This window comes from Schistocerca americana, chromosome 8 (genome assembly GCF_021461395.2).
Source record: "Schistocerca americana isolate TAMUIC-IGC-003095 chromosome 8, iqSchAmer2.1, whole genome shotgun sequence".
Lineage (NCBI taxonomy): Eukaryota > Metazoa > Arthropoda > Insecta > Orthoptera > Acrididae > Schistocerca > Schistocerca americana.
In genome coordinates, this window is record NC_060126.1 from 117592175 (window position 1) to 117615686 (window position 23512).

The 23512-nt window shown below is 44.7% G+C and overlaps 1 protein-coding gene and 1 pseudogene across 2 annotated transcripts in view; one reads left to right on the forward strand and one right to left on the reverse strand.

The window, feature by feature from the left end:
• The window catches only part of LOC124544807 (calcium/calmodulin-dependent protein kinase kinase 1), a 1492928-nt gene that overhangs the window by 1208502 nt on the left and 260914 nt on the right, over positions 1–23512 (forward strand). The window lies entirely within an intron of this gene.
• Positions 10988–11105, reverse strand: LOC124546142 (annotated as a pseudogene).

The window sequence follows — 23512 nt, forward strand, 5'->3', positions numbered from 1 at the left end:
GAGGTCATCAGCCCCCTAGACTTAGAAATACTTAAACCTAACTAACCTAAGGACATCATACACATCCATGCCCGAGGCAGAATTCGAATCTGCGACCGTATCAGAGGCGCGGTTCCGGACTGAAACGTCTAGAACCGCTCGGCCACAGCGGCTGGCGTAGTGTAAGCAGTCTCTGTAGTAGACCTATTGCATTACCTGTGTGATCTGCCAATAAATCGCAGTCTTTGGTTTGCTGAAAAAAATGGCTCAAATGGCTCTGAGCACTATGGGACTTAACATCTATGGTCATCAGTCCCCTAGAACTTAGAACTACTTAAACCTAACTAACCTAAGGACATCACACAACACCCAGCCATCACGAGGCAGAGAAAATCCCTGACCCCGCCGGGAATCGAACCCGGGAACCCGGGCCTTTGGTTTGCGTTCCCCACGACATTAATTACGTGATCGTTCGAGTTTATGTGTAATCCACAAGTAATTAGTCGAATTGGCAACCTTTAAATACGTGGGATTTATAGTCTGACAAAAATTTAGTGGATTCCTTTTGGCATTCATGTGGATGACCTCACACTTTCTCCTAAGCCCTATTTAGAGTTAACTTCCACTCTCCGCACCATACACATATTTCTTCTAAATCATTTTGCAGTACGATCTGATCATCTGATGACTTTACAAGATGGTAAATGACAGCATCAGCTGCAAAAAATCTAAGTGCGTTGCTCAGATTGTCTCCAAAGTAGTTCATGTAGATCAGGAACAGCAGAGGGTCCGTAAGACTTCATTGGGCAAAGTTAGATACTACTTTTGTGTTACTCGATGACTTTCAGCCAGTTACTACGAGCTTTGACCTCTCTGACAGGCAGAAACAAACCCAGTTAAATCGACGCAACTGGGGTTGTACTGAACCGGTCACTGAAGTACGAATATCGTGTGAGAAGACCCGTCAAAAGTTGCATCAAGAAAAAACTTACTGATAAAACTGGTTGGCAGCAAATGCTGGAGCTAGACGAAAGGTGCTGAGAACCACACTACTTCTCAATGGCAAATCATGCCCACGCTGTGCGGTTCAGATCCGTTCATGCCAAACACGTCAACGTAAACTTAAATTAAACATGTGACTCATAACACGTTGCATGAAACCCACGCCACTCTGTGAACCATACAAAGCGGTCAGGCTTACGAACACTAACTCATGAAGAGCTGACCATGAACATACTGAGAAACACAATGTCTATGAACGCCAAACTTCATTTGGAGTTTATCGGTGAAGCCGGAAGTCTTCAGTTCCGCTACAGTTTCCTGAAAAGAGAACTCTCTGAGGCTCCAAACGATTACCCTCCACTACTGGTCACAGGCAGCGACGAGACACTGAGATGCAAAGTTTGGGGGAAAATGAACCACATAATAAGCGCGTAGTACCAGTGGAAGCAGACCTGATCAATCGGTGCCATATCGATGAGTATCAATACAGATGTGATTTTGGCGAATCTCAGGGTATGGAACATTTCCTGACCTATCCTAACTGTACCAGCAAATGTATTTTTGATGAATTATGGTGGCTCGTGGGCTGATTTGATGTAGCTCTCCACGATAGCCATTTTCTTTTTTGAGACGTCAGTCTTCTTCTCCTGTACGTGCTTTTCATCTCAGAGTAGCACCTGCAACCTGCGTCCTCAATTCTTCGCTGGATGTAATCCAATCTCTGTCTTCCTCTACAGTTTCTACCCTCTACAGTCATTCCCTGTTGTCTTAACAGATGTCCTATCATCCTGTACCTTCTCTTTACCAGCGTTTTCCACATTTTTCCTTCCCCTCCGATTCTGCGCAGAATCTCCTTGTTCCTTACCTTACCAGTCCACCTAATTCTCAACATTCGTCTGTAGCAACACATCTCAAATGCTTCGATTCTCTTCTGTTCCGGTTTCTCCACAGTCCATGTTTCACTGTCATACAATGCTGTGCTCCAGATGTAAATTCTCAGGAATTTGTCCCACAAATTAAGGTCTATGACTGATACTAATAGACTTATCTCTGTCAAGGAATGCCCATTTTGCTAGTACTAGTCTCCTTTTGATGTCCTCCTTGCTCCGACCATTATGGGTTATTTTGCTGCCTACGTGGCGGAATTCCTGAACTTTATCTACTTCATGACCATCAATCCTGAAGTTAAGTTTCTCGCTGTTTTCGTTTCTTCTACTTCTAATTACTTTCGCCTTTTCTCGGTTTACTCTCTGTCACTATTCTGTACTCTCGATTCAGCTGATCCTGTAATTCTTCTTTACTTTCATTGAGTACAGTAACAAATCTTTGATATCCTTTCACCTTGAGTTTCATTCCGCTCTTGAACGTCTATTTTAATTTCTATTATTACTTCTTCTATGTACAGACTGAACAATAGGGGCGAAAGACTACATCCGTGTCTCTCACCCTTTTTACCTGAGCACTTCGTGTTGGTCATCCATTCTTATTGTTGCCCCTTGGCTCTTTTACACAAATGCACACTGGATTAACATGGCTCTTTATTAACATGAAATGGAATCCTTAACTTGGATAGAGTCCATCCGTTGTGGTACAGCTCATCAGCAATAGTTCTTTTGCATATTGATCTGTAGTACAATTCTGGTTGGGGTAAATTGGTCCCGCTATAGTCACTAATCTCGTCGCTATGCTCTGTCGTAGCCTGCGATGAGCTGATGAGCTAAACCCACTCTGCGAGTAAACGGACTTCAACTGGATGAACGATTGAGTGAGTGAGTCCTTACGGCCAGCGGCGACATAAATACATGCTGCTGTCGGCGGCTTATTGTTTGTGGGTGTCTCTGGCCTCCGTCGTGACAAGCGTTGTCGATCCAGCACCTAATAATCGATCTTCGCGCTTCAGCCAGCCGATGTGGCCGGGCGGTTCTAGGCGCTACAGTCTGGAACCGTGCGACCGCTACGGTCGCAGGTTCGAATCCTGCCTCGGTCGTGGATGCGTGTGATGTCCTTAGGTTAGTTAGGTTTAAGTAGTTCTAAGTTGTAGGGGGCTGATGACCTCAGAAGTTAAGTCCCATAGAGCTCAGGGCCATTTGAACCACTTGTTTCGCGCTTCATCTTTGCCGATCTGTGCGCTGGAGACAGCTTACGCCAGCACAAGTTTTGTTAGGAGACATTTACCAACAGCAATAGTGTCTGGGTTTGTGTCAGTTTGTCTCAGACTGATTTTATCACTTTATCTTTCCTTGATTTTATATTATACCAGAAATCTGCCTCCAGCGAAGTCAACGACGATCTTCGAATGTTTTATAGCATTCCCTCTGTTTAGTCAGTATCACGATAGAAATCTTTCATCCAGCATTATAGCTAATATCTCTCCATCATATAGATCTCACACCCTGAGCAATGGGATGTGCTGTCTGCTACTCCGAAAATCTATCACTCGTTCAAGCAAAAAAATTACTAACACTCCTCAGAATTCCCCCGATTCGGTTCTTCTTAAAAGATAGAACCCAACATTCAGAGAACCATGAAGGTTCAATGCCATACCGGATACTTTTTTGTTAGGATGTCAGGTTTTTTGGATGTAAATGTCAAGATTTGTAACTTCCTGCCTACGTTCTCTCAGTTAATTGTTCTATTAATCAATACGTTCTTAGTTAAAATGTCCGTAAACAAAAGAACCGACCATTAGGTTGGTATATGAGTTTGTATCGTTTTTCCATTAAGTTTAATAAACACCAATAGCCACACGCAGAAGAGACTTCAATCATCAATATTATCCTGCACTGTTCGCAACAGTCTCCCAGCGCTGGGATAGTTTTTCAATTCCACGACGGTAGAAATCACGTGATTTTCAGGCGAGAAACTCATCAAACATTGTTCCACGCCCATTTTCATCCGGAAAGGAAGTCCCTTGAAGATTTTTCGATAGAGAGTGGAAAATATGTAAACCTAGGGGTGCAAGATAAGGTGAATAAATCGGGTGCGGAATGACTTCCTCAACCAACTCCTGTATACTGGTTTCTGTCAGTCTACCAGGTCGTGGGATGGTGTTATAGTGGAGCGGCATCACTTCATGCAGTCTTCCTAGTCGTCGTTCTTCGATTGCATGTCATTTGTTGACAATGTCAGCAGTGATGTTTGTACCTCAATGATGCAATTCTTAGTACACCAGACAGTCGCTCTTTCACCACATGCATAACATTACCTTTTCTGCATGTGGCCATGTCTTTGTACGGAGAGTCACTGCACTGTTTGCGCTCAACCACTGCCCAGTTTTCGTTATGGTAACATAAAAACGCCATTTATCGTCACCAGTAACGATACAGGACAGGAATGGTCGGTGTTTCTCACGCGCCAGTTGGTGCTGAGACTGCAGAGATGTACACTACTGGCCATTAGAATTGCCACACCACGAAGATGACGTGCTACAGACGCGAAATTTAACCGATAGGAAGGAGATGCTGTGATATGGAAATGGTTAGCTTTTAAGAGCATTCACACAAGGTTGGCGCTAGTGGTGACACCTACAACGTGCTGACGTGAGGTAAGTTTTCAACCGATTTCTCATACACAAACATCAGTTGACTGGCGTTGCCTGGTGAAACGTTGTTGTGATGCCTCGTATAAGGAGGAGAAATGCGTACAGTCACGTTTCCGACTTTGATAAAGGTCGGATTATAGCCTATCGCGATTGCGGTTTATCGTATCGCGACATTACTGCTCGCGTTGATCGAGATACAATGACTCTTAGCAGAATATGGAATTGGTGGGTTCAGGAGGGTAATACGGAGTACCATGCTGGATCCCAACGGCCTCGTATCACTAGCAGTCGAGATGACAGGCATCTTACCGCATGGCTGTAACGGATCGTGCAGCCACGTCTCGATCCCTGAGTCAAAAGATCGTCGAACTGTTCGTGCAGATGGTTGTTGTCTTGGAAACGTCCCCGTGTTTGCAGCAGCATGGACTATCAGCTTGGAGACCGTGGCTGCGGTTACCCTTGACGCTGCATCATAGACAGGTTCGCCTGCGATGGTGTACTCAACGACGAACCTTGGTGCACTAATGGCAAAACGTCATTTTTTCGGATGAATCCAGGTTCTGTTTACAGCATCATGATGGTCGCATCCCTGTTTGGCGACGTCGCAGTGAACGCACATTGTAAGCGTGTATTCGTCATCCGGAGTGATGTTATGGGGTGCCATTGGCTACACGTCTCGGCCACCTCTTGTTCGTATTGACGGCACTTTGAACAGTGGACGTTTCATTTCAGATGTGTTACAATCCGTGGCTCTACCCTTCATTCGATCAATGCGAAACTCTACATTTCAGCAGGAATGCACGACTGCATATTGCAGATCCTGTACGGGCCTTTCTGGATGCCCTGGCGAGCACATTCTCCAATTGAAAACGTCTGGTCAATGGTGGCCGAGCAACTGGCTCGTCACAATACGCCAGTCACTACTCTTGATGAACTGTGGTATCGTGTTGAAACTGTATGGGCAGCTGTACCTGTACACGCCATCCAAGCTCTGTTTGACTCAATGCCCAGTCCTATCAAGGCCGTTATTACGGCCAGAGGTGGTTGATCTGGGTACTGATTTCTCAGTATCTATGCACCCAAACTGCCCGAAAATGTAATCACATGTCAGTTCTAGTATAATATATTTGTCGAATGAATACCCGTTTATATCTGCATTTCTTCTTGGTGTACCAAATTTAATGGCCAGTAGTTTACATAAGGCCACCCGCTGATTTTTGTGGTTTTGGCTTAGAGCATGGGGTACCCATACACCAGATTCTAAAATCAACCCCACTCCATCCTGCATGAGAACCTTACAAAAACTTTTGCCATTTCTAGAGTACACTGACACGGATCATTGTGGATTAATGGTTTAAACGATCTCCATGAAACGCTGAAATTCTACCTGAACGAGGAGGGGCCCTAATGTCAAAACCATCCTCCTCGAAACGAGAAAATCTTTTTCTTGCTGTGCCTTGCCCAGTGACATTTTTGCCATACATGGCACAAATGTTTCTGGCTTCCTCCGCGGCTGTTACGCCTCTATTAAACCCACACAGAAGATTAAGCCGGAAATGTTCCGATTTCTCTCCTTGGCACTCCATTTTCTAGTATCCACAGATCCATTCACTGTCTGCAAATGACAAATAAACCCAAAGCAATCGGAATATCAACAAGCAAAATAGAAAAGCTATGAACTTCTATTAACTTATGCACCATTGTAATGCAAATTCCTTTCAACTGGTAATCTGTTCGCAGTATCTATCTAGTGGGGTCTGTGCGTCATTGTGAGAGTGTTTACAGGAAAGAGGGCACAGAGGGAAGTAGGAGGCAGAGAGAGAGAGAGAGAGAGAGAGAGAGAGAGAGAGAGAGAAGCGCAGCTTTCAGACAGGAAATAAAGCGCAGTTAAATCTCTTACACATTGTTCAGTGATAGGTTGCAGTTGCCTCTGAAATGCTGGAAACGGATGTAATATCGTATAATCGGCAACCGTACCGGAAAAGAGTAGACCGTACGATTTTTAAAGCAGATGTAAAGGAACTCCCATTCCGGACTGCGCTGGCATTCGAAATTATCATTATACGCAGGGTACCGCTTGGGAGTGGTGAGGTGCATTTAATCCCGTGTTACGGGAAATATGTACCGTTATGTAATGTATAGAATGTGTGAGACCTAACAAAGACTGCCAGTGAGATATTTATTTCATACCACTCCACAGTATTATGCGCTGAACGCCTTTCTTGTAAGCGTCACAATAAAATGTTGTCTAAAGCGTAATTTTTTTAATGTTCTACTAATCAGACACTCGATATTTAATTTGAGATTACTGAATGACTGTGGCTGCACTACTGAACAAGATTTAACGGACTTCTGTCTGTCACTGTTGTTTCATTGTATAAAATAGTCATCACAATAAACCTCACTCAGTTGCTGTTGGGTATATTGCTTGTTCTTCATTGTTTGCTGTCATTAACAGTAACTACCTTTTAACCAACTGCCGATTCACAATAATCTGTTGACACTCCGTCGACTGGTGGTTTAAAAGTCCACATTAATCAAAAGAATATATCTGTGCGGTCCAACAAGGTGATTTCCACTAACACGAGGTGCCACGTTAAATACTTTGCGCAGTCACATTGTGTCCACCTATCAGAAGGATGAAGAACCAATCTCTGTAGCGTGGACTGCTGCACGTGTAGAGAGAGGGTCAGTGAGCTTCTGAAGATACCACAAGCATATGGACCCACGCTATGATGGCCAATGGCCTTGCCGCAGTGGTAACACCGGTTCCCGTCAGATCACCGAAGTTATGCGCTGTCGAGATGGGCCAGCACTTGGGTGACCATCTCGTCTGCCGAGCGCTGTTGACAGGCGGGGTGTCATCAGCCCTTGTGAGCTAAACTGAGGAACTACGTAGTTGAGAAGTAGCGGCTCCGTCTCGGAAACTGACATACGGCCGGGAGAGTGGTGTGCTGACCACATGCCCCTCCATATGGGTATCCAGTGGCACCTGTGGGCTGAGGATGATACGGCGGCCAGTCGGTACATTTGGGCCTTCATGGCCTGTTCAGGAGGAGTTTGACTGTGATCCCATGGCCAACTACGCTAGATTTCTCGGCTGTGGACTCAAGGCTCTGCCAGTCCGATCGAGGTGGTCCCCCAGATTCTCGATTGGATTTCCATCAGAGGTGTTTGGTGGTCATAGGTATACGGTAAACTCATCCTGGTGCTCTTAGAAGAACGCACGTACACTGCGTGCTGTGAAACACATTGATCCGATTTTAAATGCGATCGTGCCAGAAAAACGGACTGCATGTAGGAGGTAGACATGGACCCCGAGTGTAGATGAGTAAATCCGCTGTAAATTTATTGTACCCTCCAGAATGACGAGATCACTCAGGGACTGCCATGACGGTCCCTCCTCCGGCCTACACCATCCCAACGATACAATGGCCATCTGCACAATGGGGCAGAAGACGTGATTCATCTGAAAAAGCCATCTGTAGCTACTCAGTGGACATCCAGTTGAGGTACTGGCGCGCAAATTCCAGCCGTCGTCACCGACGAACAGTAGTCGGCAGTGGAGCCCGAACCAGGCGCCTGCTGCAGAGGCTCAAACGCAACAACGTTCACTGAACGGTCGTTGAGGAGACAGTGTTGGTACCCCCTTGGTTCATCTGTGTGGTCTGTTACTCAACAGTTGCGTGTCTGTTCACCCGCTCACATCTCCACAGACATCGATGACCCGTGCCACCTATGGCCCGTGTGTACCACATTTGCCTCGGCACTGGTTTTGCACAGCGCCATTTTGTTTAGAAAGGTATACTTTATTCACGGTGGCATCCGAACAGTTTACCAACTTAGCCGTTTCGGAAATGCTTCCACCTCTGGTCCAAAAGCCAATGATCATGCTCTCATCGACGTCAATAAATCGCACCGTTTCCGCATTTAGACAACGACTGAAGTGTTTTCCGCGTCCCCTCAACACACTTCATATACCCTCCGCTGTCAATGCTGCCTGTCAGCGGTTATTAACATAGGTGGCAGTTACATTGTGACTGGACGATGTATGGGCATTCTTTATGTGGATTTACTATATCCCACAAATTACAGAAACTGTATTGAAAAGTCGGAGACAGCAGAGGAAAGACACTGGACGTTATTTAGTTGAGAGACATCCTAAGCCTGTGATGCAAGGAACCAGTGGACAGAATTGAATATTACGAGCCGTCATACGCTTGAGTGACCAAAACTTGTGAAGGACTTTGGTGTGTTTTCGGGTGTTGGTTTGTTGGTTCGGCTGAAGGGACCAGAGAGTGAGGTTCAAATGGTTCAAATGGCTCTGAGCACTATGGGACTCAACTGCTGAGGTCATTAATCCCCTAGAACTTAGAACTAGTTAAACCTAACTAACCTAAGGACATCACAAACATCCATGCCCGAGGCAGGATTCGAACCTGCGGCCGTAGCGGTCTTGCGGTTCCAGACTGCAGCGCCTTTAACCGCACGGCCACTTCGGCCGGCAGAGAGTGAGGTCATCGGTATCATTGGATAAGGGAAGGATGGGGAAGGAAGTCGGCCGTGCCCTTTCAAAGGAAGCATATCTGCATTTGCCTGAAGTGATTTAGGGAAATCAAGGAAAACCTAAATCAGGATGGCCGGACGCGGTTTGAATCGTCATTCTCTCGAATGCGAGTCCAGTGTGCTAACCACTGCGCCACCTCGCTTGGTCTTCCGGGTGTTCACCCAAGTTGTTGATTCCACTTAATGCACAAGATATCGACGACTGACGCAGGCACCTTCTTCAAATGCTGCGGCTATGCTGTTACGCGTACTAGAGGCCTGGGCTCCTACCAGACTATGAAGTATGAGTGGTTATTTATTTATTCACTCCTGGAAGCACTAAAACATAAACCCAAAAATTCACTCTAATGTTAATGACTGGCAGAATTTAACGCCTTGTGGGTCCGATGTTCAGCAGTCAGATGCTACTGTAATACACTGCAGACAAGATTTCCAGGTCACAGGTATCGCTCAGATTACTGCAAACTAAAAAGTGTTCAGTGTCCTTTCTTGTCACTCAGTCATCAGGTTCATTGTCACTGACATACCAGTACTTCAACTTAATTTTGCATCTTCTCACTCCTCAATCTGTTGAGAGTCGTCCCAGTCCTGTATTGGAGACGGTAGCATGATGGCAGCTTCTCTTTTGATCACAGAATGAAGGCTTTCACGACTGGAAGAAATAGCTGCTGGTAAGCCTTTCGGGATGTGAGGTCGTGGTCCAAGAAACTCATCAGTTCCTGACGTCTCGTCCAGGACTGCGCTGGACATCCTCAGAGGCGCTTCTCCGCTGAGTCTTGCCGACTTCTCTTTTGCTGTCAATAATCCTCCAGGGGACCTCGTTCTCCACAGCTTAGTTCCGCTGGCTTCTGCTGAAGCTGGTATCGGAGTAGTTGTCTGAAGAAAGCTGTTTCAGGATTTCAGTGGTGATGAGCCCGCAAGAGTTCCAAACAATGGGCGCATAGGGTTTTGCTTGGTTTTGCTTCTCAGTTTTTGCTATTGCCTGTCTTGTTACATTTGGAGGTGCTACTCCTATGAGTAGAAGGATCTTATCGACTTGGGCGTCTTGCGATTGTGCGGCTTGTCACGTGAAAAGCCGCATCAGCTTGATTAGCATGTGTAGATTTCCTCCAGGCTGGAGCTACGTGCTTCGCAGGAAAGAGACGCAGAGCAAGAATGAATGTGCGGAGGAAGGTGGACTGTGCTCTCCACATATTTGTCAGTCTGGTGCCAACAAAGCATTGTTTGTTAAGTTAATGGCACGATCCAATTCTAGCCCTAGACATTTGGGGTGAACACAGTGATTCAAAATACTTATTTTCCAGATAATATGCAGCATCCTTCTTGCCTCAGTGACTGAATCATCCACCACCAAAAACGATTCTACTACACTGCTTTGCAAAACGTACCACTGAGTCAACAAGTAAACTCCAGAGTCGCGTTCTGAGGCGCCTTACCACGGTTTGCGCATCTTCCTCCGTCCGAGGTTCGAGTCCTCCCTCGATTATGGCTGCGTGTGTTCTCCTTAGCGTAAGTTAGTTTGAGCTAGATTAAGTAGTGCGTGTGCCTAGGGATCGATGACCTCAGCAGTTTGCTCCCATTGGAACTTACCACAAATTTACAAATTTTCCAAAGTGGGCATATAATCATCAGCGAATGCACAGTCTATGGTCAAATCATTAGCTTTCAATGAAGGCGAAAATATATTGTCATTTTGTTGATCACTTCGTCTTCAGGCCACAAGTGGCCCATCGGGAGCATCCGACCGCCGTGTCATCCTGAGGATGCGGATAGTAGGGGAGGGGGGTGGTCAGCACACGGCTCTCTCGGTTGTTATGATGTTTTCTTTGACCAGAGCTGCTACTATTCGGTCGAGTACCTCCCCAGTTGGTATCACGAGGCTGAGTGCACCCCGAAAACTGGCAACAGCGCATGGCGGCTCTGATGGTCACCCATCCAAGTTCCGGCCACGCCCTACAGCGCTTAACTTCGGTGATCTGACGGGAACTGGCGTATCCACTGCGGCAAAGCTGTTGCCATTATTTACTGAAACTTCATGTAAATGGTGTTATGTGTACTACTAGTTGGAACTAAATGAAAATGTTGTACCACGTTGCCAAAGGTCTCCCTTATGTGCGAAGAAAGTAGGATATTACATGTTGTCAGTGTGACTAGAGCGCTAAATGGAGCGAACCCTGCAACAAATGGCTCTGAGCACTATGGGACTTAACATCTGTGGTCATCAGTCCCCCATAACTTAGAACTACTTAAACCTAACTAACCTAAGGACATCACACACATCCATGCCCGAGGCAGGATTCGAACCTGCGACCGTAGCAGTCGCGCGGTTCCTGACTGAGCGCCTAGAACCGCTAGACCACCGCGGCCGGCCCCTGCAACATGAGGCAGGTGAATGTACTGGTAAAGACAGCGTTTGTCAACCGGCAAGCAGTTTCGGTTCACAGTGGTGGCGTTCTCCATTACAATATGGTCCGGAGACAACATTTGGATGTCTTCCCCCAAGCAAAAAATGGCTCTGAGCACTATGGGACTCAACTTTTGAGGTTATTAGTCCCCTAGAACTGAGAACTACTTAAACCTAAGGACATACACACATCCGTGCCCGAGGCAGGATTCGAACCTGCGACCGTTGCGGTCTCGCGGTTCCAGACTACAGCGCGTAGAACCGCACGACCACTTCGGCCGGCGCCCCCGAGCAAGAACCATCGGGAAACTGGAAGAAGAATGTAGCAGGTGTTTGGTATTACTCACAAAATTATTTTGCTTGCATGGGGAGTGTTCCGAACCACGTTCATCGCTCTCTGAAGGACAGAAGGTGGTCGATCACGATAAACTACATCAGATGACCACAACATTGTGCAACAGCCTAGGAGGGACCCACGTCAAACAGCGGGTGCAATTGTAACCACATTTTCACAGGACTGGGCACGTAGTCACACGCTCCACAGTGAAACAGCGACTGCTAGTGAGTGGTCTCCTTGCCCGACGACCAGTACGTAGTGTTCTGTTGTCACAATGGCAAATTGACTGGCCTCCCCGTTCCTTCGAAATAAATCTTGCAGAGAACGAGTGGAAGGCGTTGAAAAGACCTATTGCAGCACGTCAACATTCGCCAACGACCATCCAGCACTTGTCAATCATGATAGCAGAGAAAAGGAGCCGGCCACAGAGGCCGAGTGGTTCTACGCGCTTCAGTCTGGAACCGCGCGACCGCTACGGTCGCAGGTTCGAATCCTGCCACGGGCATGGATGTGTGTGGTGTCCTTAGGTGTGATGTCAGGTAGTTAAGTAGTTCTAAGTTCTAGGGGCTTGATGATCTCAGATGTTAAGGCCCATAGTGCTCAGAGCCATTTGAACTTTTTTTTTGTTTTTTGTTTTTTGTTTTTTTTTTTTTTTGAGAAGAAGAACTGTGTACCACAAAAACTGCTCATCAATCTTGTTCGCAGTATGGGAGCATGTTACAGAGTATGCCTTGCTATCCGTGGTGATCACACACGCTTTTAATCAACATGTCCCGTCTTTGGAATGTTCATAAATTGCAGTAACACAAGTGTAACTAATATCTTTGCATAAAAGTGTTATATCTGTTCGTCGCTTTGCAGATTTCTTACATCTCCCTTTTGCTTTACACTAGAGCCGATCTTCCTATGTATGGTCCACATTTGCTCGAGCTATGTTACTTGGCAGTGAAACATCATACGAATGTTACTTTCGTCTTTAGATTTTACACGCCAGTGTACAATAGTATTATTGGTGTTATTCCTCTGTTCGTAACTGACCTTTCCTTCCGGCGACCTTCAGGCCGTTGATGCTCGTTTGTTTTCCGGAGCCGTCATTGGCAGCATTTTCCAGTTGGCCGGCGAGATCTTAATAAATTGAGTGCTGTTTCTACAGACACCCTAATTACGCTGTTTAACGCTCGGCGAAACACACGAAAGCACAGAATTAATCAGTTTCGCCGAGAAAACTTGGCAGATCATGTGACGGATCTGTTTGTATACTGCTTGCAGTTAATAACAAACAACACCCAGTCTCATCGATGTTGGTGGCACTGCATTGAAAAACAACAGCGTAATCTGTCATGTGTACTCGATGGACTTATCTGCTGTTTACAGTTCTTATCAGGTTGTCAAGGGCAGTGCATTACGTATTACACCACCCTGTAGACATGTATCTAATTTGTGATAGAATGTATTATGCGGAAATCACAACGAGTGTGTGGAGAAAAATTCCGCGAAAGGCGCCATCGTAACTAGAAGATATTCAGGGCCACGAATGGAAACTTTCTAGAAACTGATTCCTTAAAGTCACAGAGAGAAGGAAGGTTCTTGACAAAGAACTATTCGTACACTACAATTTAAGCAAATGATATTGCATCGTGTGGGGAAAGGTTTAGAAGTAAGCAACCGCAAACTGGCGTCGTGCAACTGCACTTGAACTGCTATGGTAAACAAGGCGTCCCTAGGCTTAAGGGATTTTTGAACCTTGGATTCAGTTCTACGAAAGCACTATGTTGTATGGAACGCCCTAAGACTGACAGGCATTATTCGGTGCAGCTGTTATGACTCTGTAAGTTTTTGATAGAAGATTTAAATCGGTTATGGCAATAAAAAGCTATATATTTATAGCCAGTCATTGTGTAACTTACAGACCTGTTTCGTGTACCAGTGCCTCGTCGAATATCTTCATTAATCGTATTGCTATGATTACTGAATGTTATAAACAGTTTTTAGGTATTATATGCAACACAGCAGAATTGAACTTAGTGCTTACAAATATTAAGAGAACAAAAAGTAAGTTTCGATTTTCAGCATTTTAGAATTTATGAGCATCATTATCGTAACATAAAGCGGTAAACTACACCACTTACAAGAAGTTTCAGTACGTTTACAAGTGGAAAGTACCAACAAAATATACACCTTCGCGACGCTTGAAAGCTATTGAACTGATAATAGATTATGCATTGGCTGGTTATATATTGTCTCTGGACTTCACTTGTTGACTACGTGGAGCTAACTGAATGACACACAGTTTAGCCTCGACTAACTATGACTGTGCAAGAAGACATTTATAGACGCGTGTATTACAGAAGTCGCAAAATGGTAAAATACAGGACTATTATATTCTGCATGTTATTGTAAAAGGTAGAAAAAGAGAAAAACACACAGATTCAGTAGGCGCTGAAGTAAATTTATTTTGTCAGAAGCTTTATAATTAGAAAATGGCAAAATAATAGATATTACTTTGTTATAGGGAAGACTGAACGTGCAAGAGAATTCCCAAAGTTCACCAACAATATTCGAGACAGTGATATTTTATACTTGGAACAGTTAACAAATTAACATGTTATTTTAGTAAAAGTAAGAAATTTTGGAAAAAGAAAAACCGGATTTACAAGATTATAACGCTGGATTTTGGAAAGAATTAAGTCTAAAGATTGGAACATTCTGGAACAAGAAAGTATTGAATACATGTAACTTTTGAAGTATTACATTCTCAGAAACAGCAAAACATTTGCTTGAAAGAGGGAAATGAAAGATTTAAAGGCTACGTTAATCTTCAAACAGACACTTTTTAGCAGGTTTGAATTCTGACACGTCCGTAGTTTGCAAGTGTTGTAAATTACGAACTATATACATTGTTGCTCGAACAGTCCACGGGTATACCGCCGGTTCATAGTGTCCAACGGGCACAGTATTTCGGCGATCAGATGTGTCGCCATCGTCAGGTGCGCTGACGAACTGAGCTCCTGAGGGCGGGCGTTCGATTTAAATCCCCTCCCCCCGCGGGCCGCTCCCTTCGCCGTCCGCGCCCGCGCGATAGCTGTCGCGAAGACGTGGGCGCTGGAATCTGTCGTAGCGTCGATGTGCTTGCTACGTCTGCCCTGGTCGACAATTCGTACTTCTTGCTGAGAGTCTTCTTAATTACATTCAGTGCCGGGTCCCAAGCCTTGCTGAGATTTTAGCCGCAATCTCGGTTGATAAGATCTTACCTGGTGCGAATTTCGCTGGCCTCCCTTATAACGCTGCCCCAGTATTCAGAGGTCTGAGCTAGGATCCTGGTACGCTCATAATCCATCTCATGTTTCTCGGACAAACAGTGCTCTGTTACCGCCGACTTATTTAGATATTTCAGTCGAGTGTGCCTTTGATGTTCTCGGCAACGATCTTCGATGGTGCGTACTGTTTGTCCGATATAAGTCTTCCCACACTCACAGGGAATTTAGTATATGCCGGCCTTCTTCAAACCGAGGTCATCTTTTATACATCCCAGTAATGCCCGTGTTTTATGGGGCCGGCAAAAGACGGTTTTAACTCGGTGTCTCTTTAATATACGGCCGAACGGCTGCAGATCGCAGTATGTCATTCTCAATGGAGAGAAGTCTTCCGAAGTAAAAGTGATTTCAGGTGTGCCGCAGGGGAGTGTCGTAGGACTGTTGCTATTCACAATATACATAAATGACCTTGTGGATGACATCGGAAGTTCACTGAGGCTTTTTGCGGATAATGCTGTGGTATATCGACAGGTTGTAACAATGGAAAATTGTACTGAAATGCAGGAGGATATGCAGCGAATTGACGCATGGTGCAAGGAATGGCAATTGAATCTCAATGTAGTCAAGTGTAATGAGCTGCGAATACACAGAAAGATAGTTCCTTTATCATTTAGCTACAAAATAGCAGGTCAGCAACTGGAAGCAGTTAATTCCATAAATTATCTGGGAGTACGCATTAGGAGTGATTTGAAATGGAATGATTATATAAAGTTGATCGTCGGTAAAGCAGATGCCAGACTGTGATTCATTGGAAGAATCCTAAGGAAATGCAATCCGAAAACAAAGGAAGTAGGTTACAGTACACTTGTTCGCCCACTGCTTGAATACTGCTCAGCAGTGTGGGATCCGTACCAGATAGGGTTGATAGAAGAGATAGAGAAGATCCAACGGAGAGCTGCGCGCTTCGTTACAGGATTATTTAGTAATCGCGAAAGCGTTGCGAAGATGATAGATAAACTCCAGTGGAAGACTCTGCAAGAGGGACGCTCAGTAGCTCGGTACGGGCTTTTGTTGAAGTTTCGAGAGCATACCTTCACCGAGGAGTCAAGCAGTATATTGCTCCCTCCTACGTATATCTCGCGAAGAGACCATGAGGATAAAATCAGAGAGATTAGAGCCCACACAGAGGCAAACCGACAATCCTTTCCGCGAACAATACGAGACTGAAATAGAAGGGAGAACCGATAGAGGTACGCAAGGTACCCTCCGCCACATACCGTCAGGTGGCTTGCGGAGTATGGGTGTAGATGTAGATTTCCCCGATAGTGCGCCATTGTACGGTATAAAGGCAGTGGCTACCTCTTCTTCCGTGACTTCATCCGTCTCCACAGGTTGTGCTGTGGTGGTGGGAAGGAGAGCGCGTTTAATCTGCCATTCCGAGTACCCGTTTTTTCGGAACACGGTTTTGAGGTGTTGCGATTCCTGGGGCAGATTCTCTGCGTCTGAGATGCTGCGCGCCCTGTATACTAGTGTTTTTAGTACTCCATTCCTCTGAGTAGGGTGGTGGCAGCTGTCTGCGTGCAGGTACAGGTCAGTGTGCGATTTCTTCCTGTACACACCGTGGCTCAAGGTACCATCAGCTCTTCAATTGACCATGACGTCCAGAAATGGTAATCTTCCTTCTGCTTCGGTCTCCATAGTGAATTTGATGTTTAGATGTATGGAGTTTAGGTGTGTAAGGAAATCCAGGAGCTTGTCCCTGCCATGGGACCAGATGACGAACGTGTCATCGACATAAAGGAAGAAAGAAGTAGGTTTCCAATTGGATGACGCCAAGGCTTCCTCCTCGAAGTACTCCATGTACAAATTCGCGACCACCGGCGAGAGTGGGCTGCCCATTGCGACTCCATCCGTTTGCTCATAGTATTCCCCATTAAACAGAAAAAACGTTGAGGTCAAGACATGCCTAAAGAGTTCAGTGGTCTTCTCGTCAAATTTCTGCCCAATAAGCTCGACTGACTCTCGTAGAGGCACCCTGGTGAATAGTGAAACCACGTCGAAGCTCACTAGGATATCACTGTCTTTCAATCTGAAGTTGCCGAGACGTTTCACTAAATCCACGGAATTACGGATATGGTGAGGGCATTGACCTACATAGGGTCTAAGTAATTCAGCCCGCCCTCAGGAGCTCAGTTGGTGAGCGGACCTGACGATGGCGACATGTCTGATTGCCGAAATATTGAACACTATGAACCGGCAGTATACCCGTGGACTGTTCGAACAGCAAATACGCCGGGAGAAACTGAAGAATCACATAGACATTATTGTCATGAGCCAGTAAATTACAAGATGAATAATAACATTTAGTGAAATAATGCACGTCCAAGAATTTGGAAATTTTGTGTAGTACATACGAGCTCTTCGCCCAGGCTGTAAAGGCGAAAAGGATATCGACCGGCCGTCATGTCACCCTCTGCCTTGCGACGTCATGCGGATATAGTGTTGCGGGGTGGGGGGCGGGGGGGTTGAGGCATGTGGTTGGCACACCGCTGCACCGGCCATTTCGCCGACTTCTCAGACCATGGAGCCGGTACTACTCCATCAAGTGACTCTCAGTTCGCATCACGAGGCTGAGTGCTGAGTACCAGTGCTCCGACCAAGTAAAAATCACAGGCTGCAGCGGGAATCGAACCCACACGGCACCCATCTGCACCAGTAACTTAGCCACGGAAGAAGCACTTATAGTATATGCATTACGAATGAAAAGGAAGAAAAAGTTATGTTAGCGTCAGGACTGGTATAAGAACAATTCCGATAATCACACTTTGCTCCACTGCAATTAGTTTCTTTTTCTCAAAGTACTCGGAGAGGGATGCTTATCCAGTGAACATTTCTGTGCTGAAGATCAGAATAGACTAGGAAGTACGATTAAGTGCAGCAAGAGCCCTTAAAAGTAGCGGTGGCTGTTCTCCTTCTTCTAATACTAATGAAATTGCGACATTTCAGTAGTGAGACATGACTGCTCTTCCAAGTTTTACGCTACATTCGTTCCAGATATCGAATAAAAATTGACATTCCCATGAGTAGCGCGTTCAAAAGCTGATTTTCTAATAGTGGTGAAATGACGCTGAAAATTCGCAGAGTACTTACGGGGCCGGCCAGTGTGGCCGAGCGGTTCTAGGCGCTTCAGACTGAAACCGCGCGACCGCTACTGTCGAAGGATCGAATCCTGCCTCGAGCATGTATGTATGTGATGTCCTTAGGTTAGTTCGGTTTAACTAGTTCTAACTTCTAGGGGACTGATGACCTCAGATGTTAAATCCCATAGTGCTCAGAGCCATGTGAACCATTTCTTGAGCACTTACGGGGAAACCTTGAGTCGTCCCGAAGTCACACACCCTGAAAAATAATGTACACAGTCCGTGCTAAACGACAGATGACGGATTTTATACGCCTGAAACTGCTAATTCCATCTGTGATGTTTTAAATTTAACAGCGCTAGCACCACAAACCGCTCGAAATAAAAAAAACTTAAAAAGTTTGTTTGAACTTCGGTCCAGAAAGGAGCAGTGGCGCAACATGTGAACATTAAACTTTCTTTTATGTAGGTTAAAAGTGCAACAGACACTTTTTAAATGATACACACTCTTTACGGCAATGAAGCAGTGCACCGTGAAAATAATTTTAAGCGGTATTCAAGGTTTAGTGATGCTAGATGGAGCACTGCAGATAATCCACATCCGTCAGCATCATGACAGTTACATTCAAAGAAACTGTTCAACAAGTGGCTGAAATTCTGCGGAGATCGTTATGCATCTGCCAGGTTAATTGAAGAGCTCACTGAAATTCCAAACAACTGTGCGTAGGATTTTCACTGAAAATTTATATAGAAAGAGGATTTGTTGTCGTTTTTTCTTCGACATTCACTCACAGACGATCAAAAAGAACGCAGAGAAGAACATAGTAAGAGATATGAAGAGATAGGTCGCTAGGGATCCAGATTTCAGGTTTTTCATCGTAAAAGGTGTTGGAACATAGTTTTTTGAGTGCGAGCCACTTACAAAGGGCCAAAGCTCAAAATGGAAAGGTCCGGAATCTCCGAGACAGAGAAAAGTGCGCGTGCAGGAAGACTCGCTGTTTTCTTTGATTCAAAGGAAATTATCCGCAAAGAATTCGCTCTAGAAAGTCAAATGATGAATAAAGATTAGTACTTCAGCTATCCCTCAGGTTTTAAATCATTTATCGGCATTGATATTTGGCATTAGACGTGAATACCCGAATCAGGGAATGAGGTGAGTGCTGCATGACAGTGCATTCGCTCTGAAAAGCAGGATCGTACACTGTTTCTTGGCTCAAAAATGTATCATAGTGCGTGAACACCGTCCTTATTCGCCTGATTTTTCTGCGCGTGACTCCTAATTATTTCCACTACTGACAACGGCAACGATCATGGTACTACAGGCAACTTCAAAGGTTGAGTATCTGAAATGTTTCGAATTTTTAGTTAATATTACCACAAAAGACTAATCTTGAAAGACTCACAGACTAGCTCAAAACTTTAATCTTTCATATGTTTCTCACACAGTGCTATAGTATTGCACATAACCAGTTAAAACCAATGCTGCCGCGCGTGATTAGCCGAGCGGTCTAGGGCGCTGCAGTCATGGACTGTGCGGCTGGTCCCGGCGGAGGTTCGAGTCCTCCCTCGGGCATGGGTGTGTGTGCTTGTCTTTAGGATAAATGTAGGTTAAGTAGTGTGTATGCTTAGGGACTGAGGACCTAAGCAGTTAAGTCCTACAAGATTTCACACACTCAAAACCAATGTTTGTAGAAAAGTTAATATGCCGTAATACGTGATAAATTAATCAGAGAAATATATTTTTTCATCTTTTATTACTTCCCATGTGACCTGCTTATATATTCCTTTTTCCCTTTCTAATTTCATTATTTCGTATATTTTGTTAACGGGCATTTTATTTCCATTTCATTTCTCTTCGAATGAGAAGTATTCCACAACCGCTTTGCCTGGATAAGAAAACCAGCTATTCAGTTGCGCGACACTGAATTAATTCATTGCGTTAGGAACCAGGTGCACGTTCTATCCGAAACGAAATTCAAACTCGCAGCGGCAGAGGTGGCCAATGTTTTTAAATGAAGGAAGGAGGGAGATAACACACCCATGGGACACCATCCGTATTCGTGAATTCGTGCTCCGCCTATAGATTTCAGACCGATCGAAGGTGGTCCGCACTGAAACACAAACGAAAATTTATTTTAATGAAACAGGCAAAATAAAAGTGACCCTACACGTTTCTTTCGCAGCGTCCAGAAATGTCTATGTACCTGCGTAGGGGCGGGGCGTCGGGGACATAATAGCCTACTGTGTCGTTATCTTGGAACAACATAGGGCTCATACGTTACTTCCACAGAAATATTCATCGTGGAAGCAGTACCGCTTTTCTTTCTTTTTTTTTTTTTGTTTCTTTTTCTTTTACTTAAAGGAGTATTAACCTTCGTCTATATCAATAATCAGTCAACGTTTGTTTTTATTCAGCTCGAGTTTAAAGTATCTATCGATAAGACAATGTGCTCTGTTTGCAGGAGGGATTTCATGTCTTCTTCTATCCATCTAGAACACTAATAGGATCATTCCCGAATGAGATTTTCACTCTGCAGCGGAGTGTGCGCTGATATGAAACTTTCCTGGCAGATTAAAACTGTGTGCCCGACCGAGACTCGAACTCGGGACCTTTGCCTTCGCGGGCAAGCGCTCTACCATCTGAGCTACCGAAGCACGACTCACGCCCGGTACTCACAGCTGTACTTCTGCCAGTATCTCGTCTCCTACCTTCCAAACTTTACAGAAGCTCTCCTGCGAAACTTGCAGAACTAGCACTCCTGAAAGAAAGGATATTGCGGAGACATGGCTTAGCCACAGCCTGGGGGAGGTTTCCAGAATGAATTTTCACTCTGCAGCGGAGTGTGCGCTGATATGAAACTTTCCTGGCAGATTAAAACTGTGTGCCCGACCGAACTCGGGACCTTTGCCTCTCGCGGGCAAGCGCTCTACCATCTGAGCTACCGAAGCACGACTCACGCCCGGTACTCACAGCTTTACTTCTGCCAGTATCTCGTCTCCTACCTTCCAAACTTTACAGAAGCTCTCCTGCGGAACTTGCAGAACTAGCACTCCTGAAAGAAAGGATATTGCGGGGACATGGCTTAGCCACAGCCTGAGGGAGGATTCCAGAATGTAAAGTTTGGAAGGTAGGAGACGAGGTACTGGCAGAAGTAAAGCTGTGAGTACCGGGCGTGAGTCGTGCTTCGGTAGCTCATATGGTAGAGCGCTTGCCCACGGAAGGCAATGGTCCCGAGTTCGAGTCTCGGTCGGGCACACAGTTTTAATCTGCCAGGAAAGTTTAATAGGATCATTGTCGGGTAAATTTCTAGTAATCTCTTATCTTCAAAGCGTCTCAACATAAGCTGAGTATGTAAGAGAACATCACTCTAAAATGGCAATTGAGAAAATCCGTCTCCACAGTCGTGAAATAAATGTTTGTCTTGGTGTTCTTGCCTACGTACTTGTCAGTGTGAGGGGGTAAGGGAAGCAAACGTCTGCTTCAGTGATGCATTTATTCATTGCTTATTTCAGCGAGTTTACAGACGACCGATAAAGATAGCTGGGAACTTAGTCACAATGCTGCCAACACAAAAGTACTTTCCTTAATACTCATTAGCACAAATTTGTCCTGTGAAAATAGCAGCGACGCTTCAAGTCTTTTGCAGCACTGCCTTAAATTAACTGCGACATACCAGTTTTGCAAATGATACCAGCAAGTTCTCGAAGGGGTAATACTGGTTGTGAAGATGGCAAAATTAATCATCCAACTATTTTAGACTTATTGTCATATGATAAGTCATCTTTCTTAGATAAGAATACCATTCCACACATATCCTGAAGCAGCAGTCTTTGTAGGTGAGTGATCACATTCCATACATTCCTAACAGAGATCCCATGTTTGATGTCGGATCAGGTAGAAGTTTGTTTGCTACAAGACACTGAAACTGCTACCCGGAGAACATTCCTCCGTTCTAAAGGCAACCAGTTGACAACATCTGCCTATTATATGAAAAATCTCGTCATTCATTATAATGATTGTATTTTAATTTATTATCTTCAATTATTTTAATTATTAGTTTTAATGTACTTAATTTTATAAGTTATTAGTTTTATTGTTGATTTATTGTTACTTCTTGACGTTTTTTTAATAATTACGATTAGTAGAATTTACGCAATTTCTACATCAAAGATTAAAAATATTATGGCGGTTAGGAGAAAACGAAGAGAGCACGTAACCCGGTGTTCGTGACATCTTACGAGCAAAGTGTACCACATTTTTCCTGCAACCGTCTCTAGTTTAAAATACTGGCTCGAAGAAGAAGTGTTTGCGGTTTCTCGAAACATACTGCATTTAGAGTTTCAGATTTTGCACAAAAAGGCGTTAGAAAGTATACTTCGAACTGGAATACAGTTTTTGGTGTGATATTCAGGACACAAATGGAAAAATACCGCTCTCATCAAAGTAGGTAATGACACACTATGTGCAGGTAAAACACCATTAAATGTAAGTCTGCAGGCTTTCGTGGCCGTTGTCACTGAAGTTAAAATCTTCTGGGTTATTAGGCCGCGTCATGTTTCTCTAAAATGTTCGACGTTTCGACCCCTCTGCTGGGATCTTCCTCAGGATCTTTCGTTGTCCACTACTGCTATCAGTGGACAACGAAAGATCCTGAGGATAATCCCAGCAGAAGGGTCGAAACGTCGAACATTTTAGAGAAACGTGACGCGGCCTAATAACCCAGAAGATTTTAACGTCGCCATTACATGTGTTTACCCTCTATTTTTTTCATGTACTTCACGTCAGTTTAAATGTTCTCCTTTCCTTGTGTAATACTAAATCCTTACTCTGAGACATTACAGTTTAAAATAAATGAATGAATCTCTTTCATCACCTGCTTGAGATTGCCGCTGGATAAAATCCTCCCCCCAAGACATCTCCTTTCGACACAGTCCCCAGATTAAGACATATATTTTGACCTACATGTCTTCTTGCGTCATCCACCCACATATCATTATGTTGCCATCTTGGTCTTTTCTTCTCTCTTGGAATCAGCAATGAACTTTCTAGGCTCATTTACCAGTTATACGCCTCGCTATATATCTCGCCGAACTCGACGCTGCATCTTTACCCTTAACTGTAACCTGATACATTAGTTTGTTTTCCCGTCCGTGCTACTAATTTCCAATAGCCATCCATTAGTTGCTTGCTTAGAAGCCGTCGGCTTTTGAATGGTTGTTGCATTAAACGTTCCTGTCTCACTGCTGTCAGTCAAAACAGATACTAGACATTGACTTTGCCACGTGGGGT